The sequence below is a fragment of the Xiphias gladius genome, chromosome 15, assembly GCF_016859285.1.
Source record: "Xiphias gladius isolate SHS-SW01 ecotype Sanya breed wild chromosome 15, ASM1685928v1, whole genome shotgun sequence".
NCBI classification, from domain to species: domain Eukaryota; kingdom Metazoa; phylum Chordata; class Actinopteri; order Istiophoriformes; family Xiphiidae; genus Xiphias; species Xiphias gladius.
The window spans coordinates 8,561,173-8,577,128 of NC_053414.1; the positions used below are offsets into that span (position 1 = coordinate 8,561,173).

The 15,956-nt window shown below is 40.6% G+C and overlaps 2 pseudogenes; one reads left to right on the forward strand and one right to left on the reverse strand.

Annotated features, from left to right (window-relative positions):
* Positions 1-1,510: 1,510 nt before the first annotated feature.
* LOC120800436 lies at positions 1,511-7,455 on the reverse strand (annotated as a pseudogene).
* A 1,783-nt stretch (positions 7,456-9,238) lies between these two features.
* Positions 9,239-15,203, forward strand: LOC120800442 (annotated as a pseudogene).
* The last annotated feature ends 753 nt before the right edge of the window (positions 15,204-15,956 follow it).

The window sequence follows — 15,956 nt, forward strand, 5'->3', positions numbered from 1 at the left end:
CTCATTACTCTCTCTAATTAGCCCCAAACGAGCCCGTAGGAACCAATAACACGCCTTCGCTCACGCATATCAATGAGATTCACACACACATCTGTAAAGTCATTTTTGAATTGTGTGTATGCGTGTGCGAGCGTGTGTGTTGCTCGTATTAGTCTTTTTGATATTTGGATTTGCTGATGCGGCCCTGAGTTTTGGCAGACTTTACTTTGGTTGATTATGCAAGAGAGAAAGGAAGTGTGGGCGCGTGTGTGTGTGAGTGTGTGTGTGTGTGTGTGTGTGTGTGTGTGTGTGTGTGTGTGTGTTGGGGGGGGCTGTTTAACTATATTTGTGGGGTCCAAAACCAGGGAGCCCACCATAGGTGTGGGGTCTGACAGCCTTGTGGGGACCAAAATGCTGGAACCAGCAAGTTTCTTTGGCTGTATGAGGGTTAAGACTTGGTTTTTGGGTACATGTTAGAATCAGGTTTAGGTTAGGGTTAGGGTAAGGGTTGGGGTTAGGCATTTGGTTGTTATGGTTAAGGTTAGGATAAGGGGCAAGGAAATGCGTTATATCAATGACGGGTCCCTGAGAATATAGCAAAACAAGGATGTGTGTGTGCGTTCGTGTGTGTGCCTGCTTGCTTGTGTGTGCGTGTGTGTGTAAATGTGTGTGTGTGTGTGTGTGTGTGTGTGTGTGTTTGTGGCCAGCTTGTATCTCAGTTGGACACAGGAAATGGGTGTTTGATTGGGAACAGATGATTGCGAGGCACATTGTCCCAAGCAGAACTCTCTACCAGGAGGTGCCCATTGCACACACACACACACACACACACACACACACAAACCCACACACTGTTCACACACAAACCAAAACACGCTCAAACAAACAAGTGCAAGTCCATTCCTGTGGAATAATTCTGAGCCACACTAAACCTGATGAGATTTTCTCATGTTTTTAGACACATACACACACATACAATGACCAAATGTAATTTTTTCTTAATGTTTCTGAAGGTATTTTTTTGAAAATGCTATATAGTAAATATAGTGGCATCAACACAGTGAGTGTGTCAAATGATGTGTTTAACATTGTGAGGGTTTATTAGTCAGTTGTATGTGACTGAGATGGGAAGTAACCCAGGCACAGCTGCAAGTGCAGCTAAACAAACACTCATACATAAAAGATGAGTCGTCACCCCCCCCTCCGACCCCCACCACACACACACACAAAAACACTAAACACACACACACCACTATATCTATAAGTGTTTACCTGAGTTTATTGACAAATCATCTTCTTGTAGGATTACGTTTACCAGCTCTCTGTGTTCCTAGGAACTGGACAAACAAGGCTCCTCGATTCCACTTGTTTTTTTAAACGTATGGATCTGTGCACCTATGTTTATTTCTGTCTTTTCCACTTCTCCTTTCCTCTTCCTCTCCTCTCCGCCCATCCTCTCTTCTCCTCTCCTCAGGCCTCAGTGTGTCTGAGAGGACCGAAAAATACCTCTAGGTGTTTTTATCATCAGCACTCAGCTACGAATCCGTGCCCGTGTATGAAATGGGTCATGCAGTCTCTCCCCGAGCTTTGGCTCAGCCTGTTTGGCGTTGTGTAATGAATTAACAACACTGCATATTATGATGTGTACAAGCGGGTCATGGTGAATCAATAGTATCTGTGGAGTGGAAGGAAATAAAATCTCTCATCTCGGCCACCGTCTCACAGCTATATATGTTTATTTCCTTTAATTATTTGTGCATGTCTATCTGTTTATCTGTCCCCCTACCCCACCCATCTCTGTCCCCTTTTTCCTTTTATACCCAGGAGCAATGAGTGGCTTGAAGGGCAGAGGATGAAAACACAAATTAACCACAGAGAGCACGCGAGTGACAGAGGCAGAGAGGAGAGGGAAATGGAGGGACAGACCATGTATAAGAGACGGAAGAAAGAAATTGTCTCCGATATTGATCTGGTAATCCTCATTGTGCGCTCTGGTGATTCTAATCTTCCTCCTACACAAGATGAGGAGACACGGGGAAAGGGCAAGGGAGAAAAGGAGTACATGGATGGAGGAAGTGGAGGATGGGATGCAAAGAGAGGAGGAGCAGTGCCATCCAGTGGCACAGAGAATTGCTGCGACCTATTATTCCATTGATAAGCATCTGTTCACGTGGGCTTATCTCTATGTGTTGGTTTATGTGTTAACAAAGATAGCTGCTCATTCATAACCACACAACTAAAAAACACAAGAGGTCAGCTCCTTTCAGCCCGGGGACTTTGGCACAGAAGAAGCAGAGCTAAAAGCAGTGGACATATGGTCCCCGTGACACAGTCTGACCTTGAGTGTGGTGTTTTGGGAGTGTAGCACATGTAAATACACATTTATACACATTCACACAAAAAAAAAAGCCCCTGTAATTTGAACTTGCTATAATCAATATTTTTATCTTAACAATAGATCGCAGGACTGTGTATGTGAAAGGTCCTGTAGTAACGAACCCATAGAGAATTATCACCCGTCTGTACAGTTGCCCTCAGCTTTATGGATTGTTTATTGTCTTTTAGCTCATTGTTTTGGTTTAACGTTATTGTTCTGGTTCACTGTCACCGCTCTCCTAGCATTGTTCTCTGATGCAGTAGCCAGCTGTTTGCGACCCGCTCAGCACCGAACAGCAGACGAGACAAAGTTAGCGACTAGCGACTTGCGGGCACTCAAACATTCAGCAGCTAAAGAGGCAGAGGTTTTTTTCAGAAGTTGGGAAAGACCAAAAACGCCTTAAAGAAGATTAGATATTGGACTTATATTGGACACTAGAAACACGTCTCCAAATGAATGATAATGTTGCTTGCTGCTTGTTTCTGCTGCCCCCAAGTGGCCAGAAAAAAAAAATCACTCACTCAGGTTTAACAAAATACAACATAAGCACTGCAGCACCGCGCAGGAGGAGAGACTAAATGCAAGTTCCGGGTAATTTCAGGAGTTGGTGTTAATGTCGCTCAAGCAGATGTGTCGTCGCATCACAACAGGGACAACTACAACGAAAAACAGTAACCACCATTTTACTACTGCACCTGTATCAAACTTGATTTCCAATACTGATTACCAGACAAACACTGTAGGGAAAAAAAAAGATTGTAGAAAAATAAAGGATCACAATGTGAGCATTGAAGCGAACTGAGATACTACAAAGAGGTTCCATGCGTTGGGCAGCGTTTTGGGCCTTCGACCGGCATCAGCAGTGCCCTGTCTACATTTATATACAGCTAATTTCGCAACAGCTACAATTTTAATTAACTTCTTGCTAAATATTCTGAATGTATCAGCAAAACATGCACTTACAACACATTTAACGTTTTTTCTCGTTTTCTTTCTTGTAATGTTTTCTTTCTTCTTGTGTCCACATATTTCTGACCATGCATACACCCTCTTCATAGGTCTCTCACACACTCAGACAGGAGCCCATTTTCTGCCTTCCTTCTCTTTTTTCTCCTTCTTTCCCTCTGGCTACATGGTGATGACCTTAAGAGTCATTTATTGACATGGATTAAATGTCGACAGGGCCAAAACCTGGAAGAAAACCAGCAGTTACAACTCTCTCTCTCTGTGTCTCTCTCTCTCTCTCCCTCTCTTCCTCTGAAATATCACACCAACAGAAGCGTGACAGAGATTGAGATAAAAGGAAAGAAAGACAGGGTGAGAGAGGAAAGACTGAGAGATATACGAGAACGGAAAAAAGAATCTACTTTTTCATTGACCTTTTCTTTGTTTATCATTCAGAAGCAGCCCGGGGTTTGATTTCCCCTTTGTGTTCGAGATGAGCCATCAATAATCGTGCCGTTAGTGTCAAGCAGCTACTGACTGTGCTCTGGCTCTGGGAAGGGGAAAAGGAGAGGATAAGTAACTCTGCGTTAACGGTGTAACTCTGTCCCTGTCGACAACCAATTTCCCCAAAATTAAATACGCACATCCAGTCCCTCAGGACACCAAATTAAAACAAACCACTTGCAGAAAACTGTAATAGGTAAATGTAATAAGTAAATAATTAGATAATATTGTTTCCTTTATTAGCCATGCTCGTGGCATGGTTATCGGGATGGCACTGTTGGTCAGGTGGTCCGCCGCTTTTAATCCAGACTGAAATATCTCATCATCTATTAGACGGGTTGCCGTGAAGTTTTGTACACACACTCGTGAGGATGAATCCTATGACTCTTGTGATCCCTTGGCTTTTCCTGCAGTGCCACCAGCAGGTCAGAGTTTTCCCTTACACGGTGAAATAGCTCTTGCCGCAACATTTTTGCTCAGACAGTCCCGGTTCTCATACGACGCACTTCAGTGACCTCTGTGAGAGTATTCCTCTGGTGCCAGTATGAGGCTGACGTCTGTGGTTTTAAGTGAAATGTCTCAAAAAGTATTGGATGGATTGTCATGACATTTAGTACAGACATTCATTTTCCCTACAGGATTAATTGCGATATCTTTGGTGATCTCTTAATTTTTCTCTCTAGTGGAATCATCAGATGCCACTACCTGCCACCAATTCTGTTCTCTGTTTACATGCTTCCCCTTGGTCAGGCCCTTCAAAAGTACAACATTTCCTCCCACTGCTATGCAGATGACACACAGCTGTATCTCCCCCTGAAACCAAACGACCAGTGCAGACTATTCAGTCAAGTGATGGAGGGCACAAAATTTCCTGCAATTGATTGAAAGCAAGATTGAAGTTGCCCTATTTGCCTCCTCCGACTCTATCAAGTCGATTCCCGACAGCCTAGGCAAACTGTCAACTCATGTTAAACCATATGTTAAAAACCAAGGTGTGATACTTAACTCTGCCCTATAGTAGACAAGCAGGTCAATGCAGTAGTGAGAACTACCTTTTTCCAGCCTTGTACTATTCCCAAAATCAAGTCTTTTCTCTCATTCAAACACCTTGACAAAGTCATCCATGCCTTAATTTCCTAGACTATTGCAATTCCCTGTACACTGGGATTAGTCAGTTGTCCCTATCGCGCCTGCAATTGGCCCAGAACGCCGCTGCCAGACTCCTAAGGGGTATCCGGAAGAGAGACCAAATTAGTGCCAGTCTAGCATCTCTCCTCTGTCTTCCAGTGCAGTTCAGGATTGATTTCAAGGTCCTATTGTTCGTTTTTTGAAGCCCTAAATGGACAGGCCCCCCTGCTATATCTTTGACCTTTTAAACCCTTATTCCACCTCCAGGACCCTCAAGTCGTCTGACCTGGGGCTCCTGGCTGTCCCGTGTCTTTGCTATTGCAGTCCCTAGACTGTGGAACAGCATCCCCCTCTCTATTAGATCTACCCCCTCCATTGTTTACTTCAAGTCTAGGCTGAAAGTGCATTTTTATTGTTAAGCGTTTGGATCCACTTGATTTGGTTTTTCAATGCCTTTGACTATGTTTGTTGATTTGTGCGGTGTGTTATGTTTTGTTGTGAGTCTTTTATTTTGATTTTATTGCCTGAGTGTTTATTGATTTTACTCTGTACAGCAATTTGGTCAACTTGCTTTGTTTTTAAATCTGCTCTCTAAATAGATGTGACTTGACTGCTGCATACATAACATTGTCATTGTGAGAAGCACTGGTTTGCCTCATTGTTGTTCTGAGCATCGTCTTCCTGTTGATGTTGATGGTCATATGTGCAGTAAATCTTACATTACTTTTTTAATCACATAAATTATTAAATTTGTTTATGACATACTGACCCGTTAATTTATTTTACATTATTTTTAATTAAATCTTAGTAACACTATTCAAAGTTATGTTATATGCGCCTTTGATTTTATTATATTATTATATTATTACCAGCTACAATGCTACCTCACTAGTTTTTTGTTTTGTTTTTAGTTCTTTTTTTTATCAGTTATTACATTATTATAATTATTACATTGTATTTTTTTAAATATTAATATTATTAAATAATATTAATATCTGTTAATTACATAATGGGCAGTCATTTTTTACATTATCAATTTATATTGATTTTTTTAATGAAATTTTTCATTACATTATTTGAAATTATTAAATTATAATTTTTTATTATATTCGTTACATAATGAGACGTCAATTTGTTTTACATTATCAGCTTCTTTTAAATTATTAATCTTCATTATATTATTCATAACAATATGTAGTTATTACATTAGTTTTTATTACATTATTCACAGTTATAACACTACTTCACAGTTAATACATTATCGTTTTTGTTATTACATCTGTTAAGTATGTAATGGTCAGTTATATTTTACATGATCAATTTCTATTCAATTTCTTATTCCATAATTTGCAGTTATTATTTTATACGCAATTATAACATTATTAGTTATTGATTCATTTTCCCCCCCCATATTATTGGCAGTTATAATGTTATAATCAGTTTCTACACAGCACTCTCAGCCTAAGCTGGGCCTTGAAGCCAGCAACCACCAGGGTCCAGGCAGATGTTGACAACTGACAACTGACACTATGATGGTCGGCTACATCAGGTAGTAGAAAGCCTTGCTCCATGAGTAATTCTTCCACAGGAAAGCTGTGGGAAAGCAGGTGATAGGGGACAAAGCAAAATAACAGGACACTGTGCAGCACCAACCTGTTCCTGCGGGACTTTCCAAGCTTCTTGGACCTGGCGGACGACGGCTGCCTCTGCAACCCTGCAGAAGGTCCTGTAGTAGAAAAAAGACCAGGGAGGCTAGGTGAACAGGAAGGTGGTGGTTGAGCAGTTTTGTGCAAGACTTCACAGCTCGCTGTGTCAGGGACAGGTCCCTGGGTGTGGAAGGACAGGTCGACGTAGGTGCTCGTCATGACCAGGGAAAAAACCCAGGTCACCTTTGAGATGATGTGGGAGGCCTGCAACGTCTGCAGGATGTGAGTTCCTAAAGGATGAACAATCTTCAGATACCTGGGGGGAGGAGCGGCAGGCGTCAGTTGATCACTTTAATTAATAACAGTCACAGTTTGGAGTTCAGCGTTCAAGTACTGCTGCCCTCAAATGGAACTTTGGAATTTGTGTGTTTGATGTAGCCCATGAACACTATGCTGGCATACATATTGAGGGAGAAGGTGGAGGCTCCAGAGTTGCAGTATTTCGGGAGACAGAGGCAGAGCAGGAAGTCAGCGGTTGCCAAGTCCTTCAGGTAGACCGTATTGCTGCCGGACACCTGCTGCTGAGCTCGGCAGCAGTGAAACTCCACAATGAGGAGAAAAAACCCACCAGGAGAAGAAACAAGGTGAAGATGCAGATTGACAACAATTTATAACATTTACAGTCAGAAACTGAGCTGACTTGATTGGCAAAATATAATCATTTTCTACCTAATTTATTTCCTATGAATTAAATTCCAAAAAGTAACTGTTTTTGTATAATAGTTTAGATGTTTAACAGTTAGAAAAAAAGCAAAGATACAGTTAGTTTTACACTTAAAACATGTACAGTATATAACCAACCCATAAAACAACCATGGTACTATTTCTGGGGGCAAGTGTCTTCTAACTCATAGCCAAAGAGATGGCTGCCGCAGAATCTTCAAAGGCTTTGCTGTCTTGGGTTATTATTGAGATCCTCTGCAGAAGTCTGGCTACATGCACTGTAAACTATTGATATCAAATAGGGTATGAAAACCAGTTTGGTTTAACAAGTGGGACCGTGACTGGTATCTTTTCTTCAGGACATCATGTTAATACATTATGAAAGGGACTGTGATGTAAATTTTTGAAACTCACCGGAAACACCAGACTGCAGACTGTTATCAAGAGAGCGTAGGCTGAGGTGTCAGCCTGAAGACAATGAGTCAAACTATAGAGTTCCGCCTAGTTTGTAACTGTGGACTGGTTGATCTAACAGAGGTCAACCCAAATTACAGAGCAACATATAAACAAAAACACAAACAAAAAACAGCAGTCTAAATCCCTGCAAAACACAACTGGTAGCCAAAGCCAGCAAAAGAAGACAAGACTGTGACTGTGACCAAAAGGTCAAAATATATTAGTTTATGGAACCAATGGATGGTTTCAAATCAAATATCCGAATATGTTTAAATCAATGTAGGAAATGATTGGTCTTTATTGTACAATCAACTCTCTATCATACATCCTGCTGAATTCCCAGTATGATTATGATTATATTTGTAGTGTATATGGTCAGAATTTCAGTCCACAGATTTAAAATTGTATCAGCATTTACCTGTCTGTGCCTGTCAGTGTGGAAAATAGACTTTTCACTTTACTGCTTACCTTCTACAAACGTTTCAAATGGGAAGAAGAGCTACAGAAAGAAACACACACACACACACTGCTGTCTAGATGCTACTTTATCTTTCTGTCTACGTGTGATGAGGCCACAATTATAACTGAAGACACATTTTAGCCATGCTAGTAGCTGAAGGGACGGCGAGGTCAGTCTGTTGGCGAGTCAACTACTTTGGTCCAAACTGAAATATCGCAACAAATTTGGTACAGATGTTCTTGGTCCTCAAAGGATGAAAAATAATGATTTTGGTGATCCTCTAACTTCTTCTCTTGTGCCACAATGAGTCTGACACCTTTGGTTTTGAGGGAAATTTCTAGAAAGTTATTGGGTGAAATTTGCTACAGATATTAAAGGTCCCTAGCGCATACGTTCTTATGATTTTGGTGATCCCATTCTTGTGATGGTGTCTGTGCTTTTTTTCTGCCAATCTATCCATCCATTTTTCGCTGCTTATCCAGGTCCAGGTCTGAAGGTAGCCCAAGCACCTCTCCAACCACATCCTCTCTGAGCCATTAGGCCTGATGGGATGTGCAGTATTATCCTCAGGGTCCCCACCAGTTTGACTTACCTAAGTTATGGGAAAGGGAGGTGTCCAGGAGGCATCATTATCAGCTGCCTGAACCAGCTCACTTTTCCCCTTTTGGAGCACCAATTCTTCTTCGAACTCTAAACCCTGCCTTTCTGCAAAGGAAACTAATTTCTGCCACTGTATCCACAATCTAATTCCTTCGGTCAATACCCAAAGCTCATGATTATAGGTGAGGGTTGGAAAGAACATTGAACCACTAAACTGAGAGCTCGGTCCCAACATTACTGCTGACGTGGCATCAGTCTGGTCGATCCGGCATTCAACTTTATCTTAACTCATTAAAAAGACCCCAAGATACATGAACTCCTTTACTCAGGGCAGTGACTCACTTCCAACCCAGAGTGAGCACTTCACTGTTTTCCAGCAGAGAACCATGGCCTCAGGCATAAAGATGCGCTCCCGATGTCATGAACAACATCATCTGCAAAAAGCAGAGATTCAGTCCTGAGGCCACCACAGCGAACACTCTACATCTCGGCTGTGCCTTCAGGTAATAAATCACAAATAGAATCAGTGACGAGGTACAAACTCGGTTGAGCCCAATAGCCTCTGAGAAATTGCTTGACTTTCTCAACCAAGAATGTGGCCACACCTCTCAGACTCCAGTTATACGAGGACCGAATGCCTTGTAGCAACAGTCCATATCAAAACACTTTGGAATTCATTGTAAGGATGTACAGTATCTCCTTCAGAAGCTTAAAATGTACTTATCTGACTTTGAGTCACTCGGATGTGGCCACTGTCATTCCACAGTGAAAGTGACTGAGTGAGTGTCCGGACAGAACACGAAGCAAATTTTACTGGTGGCATAATTAAGTGGCATTTATACTCCCTCTGAACTGCTTGTCAGATAGTCAGATAGCTTCAGAAACCCCCTCCTCGTACACCTTTCCAACATCGGATTAGGGGGGATCTGTGTCTGATTCTGTTTCTGTAAATTTCCAAAACCGACGATCCAACAGTCAGTCAACAACCAATTGCAACATCAAGAATGTATCCTTGGCGAGACAGTCTGAAAATGTGCGTCATTATCTCCGTTTTTAAACCATTTCATTACAGCCAGCTTATAACCACCTTCCGGCCCTTACGTACAAAGTCAATGTGAGGATGCGATTATACGTAAATTCCCTCAGAGCACTGCGAACCGATGTGTTCATGTGAGCTGAAAATGTTTCAGCCCGAGCAAAAATATTTCCATTTATCCCGGGGATTTAAGCAAAAAAAAAAAAAAAAAAAAAAAGGAGAGACACTGAAGGAAAATGACAAAAAGATTTGGAGCTTTTGGTTAGTTCTGAGTTCAGTCAGAGGCTGAGCTGAACACAAACTTGCAGGAGGTCTCCCACTGTTGACACAGATGTTGCATCTTTTGCTAGGTAGCTTTCAGCTAATACGTGCATTTAGGAAAGTAAGCAAGTGCACCAGGGTTATGACATATTTCTGTGCCTCTGTCTGCCTGGACACTGAAGTTGTGGCATCTTTATTATATCCCACACAGGCTGGGATCTGCCGCATGGAACTTTAACTTTAACTTTAACTTGGATGCTTGCTAAACATTTTTCATCCTTGTTTTTTTCTTTGAAATTGCGCCGTAAAAAGAGTTACATGCTGTACTGAATAACTAGATTAGGAATTCAAAGGATTTAAAGATCTTGGGTCCGCCAGTTCCACCAGTGCAATCGGCATTATAAAAACACGCTATGCCTACGCTGTGTGTAATTGCAAGTTTTTTCACAATTTGTTTTACAGAATTGTGCAATTCTGTAATGAAGTGACAATATAAGTTCTGCTTCACTAAAGCCCCGAATAATAATAGGCTAATAAACTGTATGACCAGCGGTGGAAGACTTATTCAGATCCTCTACCTGGGTAAAAGTACTACTAACCCACTGTGAAAATACTCAACTACTGTTAAAAGTCCTCCATTCAAAACCTTACTTAAATAAAAGTATGTATGTATTATCAACAAAACGTACTGAAATTATGAAAGTAAAAATACTTATTGTACCGTAAAATGGTACCTGTCAATCTTTTACTATTATATATGATGTTTTTGATAAATATTACTGCTGCATTACTGTGCATGTTGCATTTTACTGCTGTACATGTTTAAAGTTGAGCTATTTTTAACTACTTTATATACTGTTGGGTAGTTTAATCTACAGCAATGCATCATATTCTGTAAGATCATCATATGTTTGTAGCGTCGCTGTCCTCGGAGAACCACGCATCTCTAAAAAGCCAACTTTTCATGAGCTCAGAAAAAAAGCCCTGTTTCCAGCTTAGTGACAATGCATTTTCCAGCCAAAAGGGTTTTTTAAATAGTTTATTTAGCTTAAGTAGGAGAATTTTCTCAACCCATAAAGTAACACTTACTCCTTGATTTTATGTAGTGTAGTACAAGTATAAATTTGTACACAATGGCAATACTCAATAAAGTACAAGTACCTCAAATTTGCTCTTAATTACAGTGGTTGAGTAAATGTACTGTGTTACATTCCACCACTGTTTATGACACTGTGGGTCTGTGTAAGCAAAGCCTGCACGCGCCCTGCGCGAGCTGTTTAAAACTGCCCTGTTTCCCACCACGGTTTATTTGAACAGACTGACCTTACAGACTGACGCCAACTCAGCTGTGAGCCCTCCTCTACATGATGATGATGATGATGATGATGATGCAGGTAAGAGCTCAACCAGACTCAATGCTCAACCTGGAGGTTTGACACTGACACAAAACACTCTGACATTTAAATAATTTTTATAATAAGGATAATAATTTTTTTCACAAAGACAAAATAATACGAGTGCCCTTCATAATTTTTTAATTGAAGTTATCTGTGTGACAACTGTAAAAAAAAAAAAAATAGAATAGTTGTATGATCTAATAATTTATTTTTATGATGTAATTAAGAATGTATTATATATCAATGATTAGTATTAATGTTAGTGATCTTATTATTAGTAGTAATAGTAGTTCTAGAAGCAGTGCTGTCTATGCAGCTATGTAGTCATTATTTAGAAAACCAGAACTACAGCAAACATAATTGTAAACACAAATGGCAGCAAAATGAGAGCAGATTTCACAATTCCATGTTGGAAAGGAAGACTTTTCAGCTTTATGAGTGAACAGACAGAAAGAAAAAGAAAGCAAGAAAGTACATTCAAGCCCTTTTTTGAAATTAAAGACACATCAATTATTTCTTAGAAATAGGACTAAAAATATAAAACACAGGACCAGGATCTGAGTGCTGCAGATGAGAGGTCTGTTCAGTCTTGAAGAGCTGTTGTCCTCTAATGACTCAGCCACTTCCATTTCACCAGAGTGCCAGAAAAGCCTCAACAAAACATACATTTGATATGATTAATCTCCTTCGGTTTTTATCTAGGTAACAGTATCCTTGGCTCTGGTGGTTTGCTCTCACCACACTCCGACTCCCAGTTTTACCCGCCCATCGACTGTGATGACTTTTATCACCATGACAACACCAGCTCCAGTGGGGTGCACACCATCTACCCAGGAGGTCCCGCCGCAACCCTGCATGTCTACTGTGACATGGACACAGACGGAGGCAGATGGACTGTCAGAACACCTCATATTTTATCAGATTTTAAAATGTAAACAATGACCGATCGCCTTGTATTGTAAAAGCCATTTTTATAATTATTTTTCGATCATGTTGTTTACATCCAAGTTTTCCACTTTGCAGTCTTCTTTGCATTTCTTGGGATATTAAAATGTTTCTTTTTGCATTACTGCCTCCATCTTTCAGCAAAATAGCCTGAAACTGGCGGTTGGAACATGTTTGATACAAACAAAACAGATACCCATTCCTAAAAATGTTGTTCCATACCGCTACATGTGTTCAGAAACTCGACAGGGTACCGTCAAGTTACAAAGTGAGGAGTTGAAACTGGATGTGGATGTTGTGAGACTTGACTTATTTGACACTTGGCTCCTTAAAGGTTTGATTTGAGACGCCAAAAACATTCAAGTCTCCAACCCACTGAGAAATATCACCTGACTCTTCAGTTCCCCTCAGCTCTGGGAAGTATTTTAGTCCCTTTTAGCTCATTGTTTTGGTTTTCTGACTTTCAAAATCTCACCAACCTCATCTCCAGCAGCAGCAAGCACCTGTTTCAGCCAAAAAGCTCTAATAAAGCCAATGTATGCTACATGTTCAGCACCAAACAACAGACAAAGTTAGCAGCCACCAGGTGAACATGTTGGAGCATTTAGCAGCTAAAGAGCCATATATTTTCCAACAGGAGCTGGTGGAGACCAAAGAGAGAGCTAAAAGGAGCGAATATCCATTCAGGTGATCAGAAACATGACTCAGAATGAATGCTAATAAGCAGCTGTTTGAAAACGTCATACTGTAAGGCGATAGATAATATTTCAGATGTTGTACTTTGAGCTTGCTCTGCTGCCTCTACTGAATTGAATTAATACAGTATATATGTGTGTAGGGGATGTAATTAAGACCTGCCATTGATGAAAATACTTTATTTAATTTTTTGTAGATGTAACCAGTTAACAGACAGTTATCAAAGTAGTGCTCACCTGGTTGAGTCTAAAAGAATTCCTGAATTGTTTTTAATTTTTTTTTTTTTTTTTTTGTCATCAGCAGTCTTGCTAATGAAATGTATTTTATTATATTTTAGTAAAATGTTCTCATTCTCCCTTTCAGGTATTTCAGAGGAGGGTGGACAGGGCTGAAAGCTTCTACAGGCCCTGGAAGCAATATAAAACTGGATTTGGTAATGTAGCTAGAGAATATTGGCTCAGTGAGTTCTGATGGAAAAATATATTACAGTGCCCGATCGAATATACTCTCATTGAACTGTCCAGTCACAGCAGGCAGCCGTTTTTGGCGCAAAAGCTCTAAAAATTCAGTATACGCTACCTGCCCAGCACCTCATGGCACACACATTTAGCAACAAGCTGGTGAACATAGAGGAGCATTTGGCGGTGAAACTGAAAGTCAAGAAATAATATAGTGCTCTGGTGCAGGAGGTGACATGAAACAGCTTTGTGTGTCTCTTCAGGTCTGGACAATATCTTCCTGCAGTCATGAGGAAGAAAAATGAGCTGCAGGTGGACACAGAGGACTGGGAGGGAGGATTGTGAGGGAGGACTGAGAAGGGGGGCGGGCCTCCACCCAGTACTCCTCTCTCTCAATCGATTCTGAGAACATCAGATATCAGCTTCACTGGTGGATGGGGCATGTGAGGGTCACTGTGTGGATCTTAATTTGGAAAGTTTGGGTTTGAATGTCAAGGCAAAGGGGAAAGTCTTCTGTCATACATACAGGGTGAGCCAGGTTAAGGCTGAATGTAGTGGTGTGGACTAACAGGATAGAAAACTGGGATGACAGCACATATTGATTTTTGTGATTTCAGTGAAAATGTGGCTCTCCAGAGACAAATTGAGCTGCTGTCAGATGGATAAAAAAATGAAACATTAATGCTCTTTCAGTAGGGAAGAAGTGCTCTCAAATTAATAGGGTAATTTTTAAAACAGTATGCCTGTGCAGCTCGTTTACTTGGAGAAACCTTGTTTGTCTTCAGAACTTATGAAGAAAAGGATCAAGTCCGTGAAGGTAGATAAAGTATTCGGCCAGTAAAGGACTGTACGAAAATAACTAGGGTATTTATTTTGAACTCTCCACTCTCTTTTGAGACTGTTTTCAAACTTCCAGCATTTCCACTCAAGATTTTTTATGCACAAAACGAAAATGAACGCAGTGCTGTTGTCCTCTGAATATTACCAATGAGCACTTTTATTACCCCGTCACATAACCGCACACACACACACACACACACACACACACACACACACACACACACACACACACACACACAAATAACCCCCACCCCCACCCCAATAATTTTCACACAGTACCAAGTGTTAAAATCTGCTTTTATAACACAAAAGAATGGATTCTCTATTGAGAGAAAGATGAAACACACAATATTTAAGTGCACATTCAAAAAAGCATAAAAGGTAACTTATCTCCTCCACTGGCAACAAGCCCTGGATGAACAGCAAGTATCATATTATAAATATATACTATATTTCAACTCAGCTCACATTATTTTATTTGGTATTTCTAGGGAACAGTTTTACAATCAAAACTCCATGAAGGTCACCAACTATGACAGAGACCAGGATCAGTGGCATTAAAACGGCACTCAGCATTTTCCAGGTGGATCCTGGTACAGCACCTGGCACATGGCAAACCCCAGCACCTCATGGTGCCATTGAATTTGATAAAGTCCACATCACTTGGCAAACATGGACAGGCTGGAAACTACTCCCTCAAGACTGTTGCCATGAAGATTAGATCAGTCGCTAAGTGTTCATGCGCACATTAACCTGATTGTCTGTAGATTAACTAGATTATGGAGACACATCACCCTCCATCAGGCTAGGAGAGCTGGGATGTGGGCGAACATCATCTGCTGTGTTCCCATTGAATTCAATACCAAGAATGTGTTTTAAAAAAATAATATAACACTTCAGTTTTCCCTTTCTTACTCATTTATGTCTCAAAAAAACAATCAGTTATAATGTTTGAGGTGAACAGACTTTGTGCATTTGCTCCCTATGTTCTTCTTACCTGAGGTTATTTTTTGTTGTTTACTCCATTTCGTATGTTTTTATGTTTTGTAAAGTACTTTGTGTTTATGGCTTTTTATAAGTATCATGAAGATAAACTTGACTGATTTAACTGTATTACTATCATTACTGTTGTTGTTTTTATTATAAGTAGTAGTAGCAATCTTATTCCTCAGTGTTCTGGAAGATGGAAAGTGGATTTTTTCATTGTACCATCTCACTGATAAATATAATGAGTTTAATTTTAATTCAATTAAATTTTATTCAATTAAATTTTATTCATATAGCGCCAAATCATAAGGTTATCTCAGCGGCACTTTTCATGCAGCGCAGGTCTAGACCGTACTCTTTGTAGTTACATTTACAGAGACCCAACATTCCCACATGAGCAAGCGCTTGGCGACAGCGGCGGGGAAAAACTCCCTTTTAACAGGTAGAAAGCTTGAACGGAACCCGGCTCATGGTGGGCCGCCTTCTGCCCCGACCAGCTGGGTTGAGGGAGAGAGAGA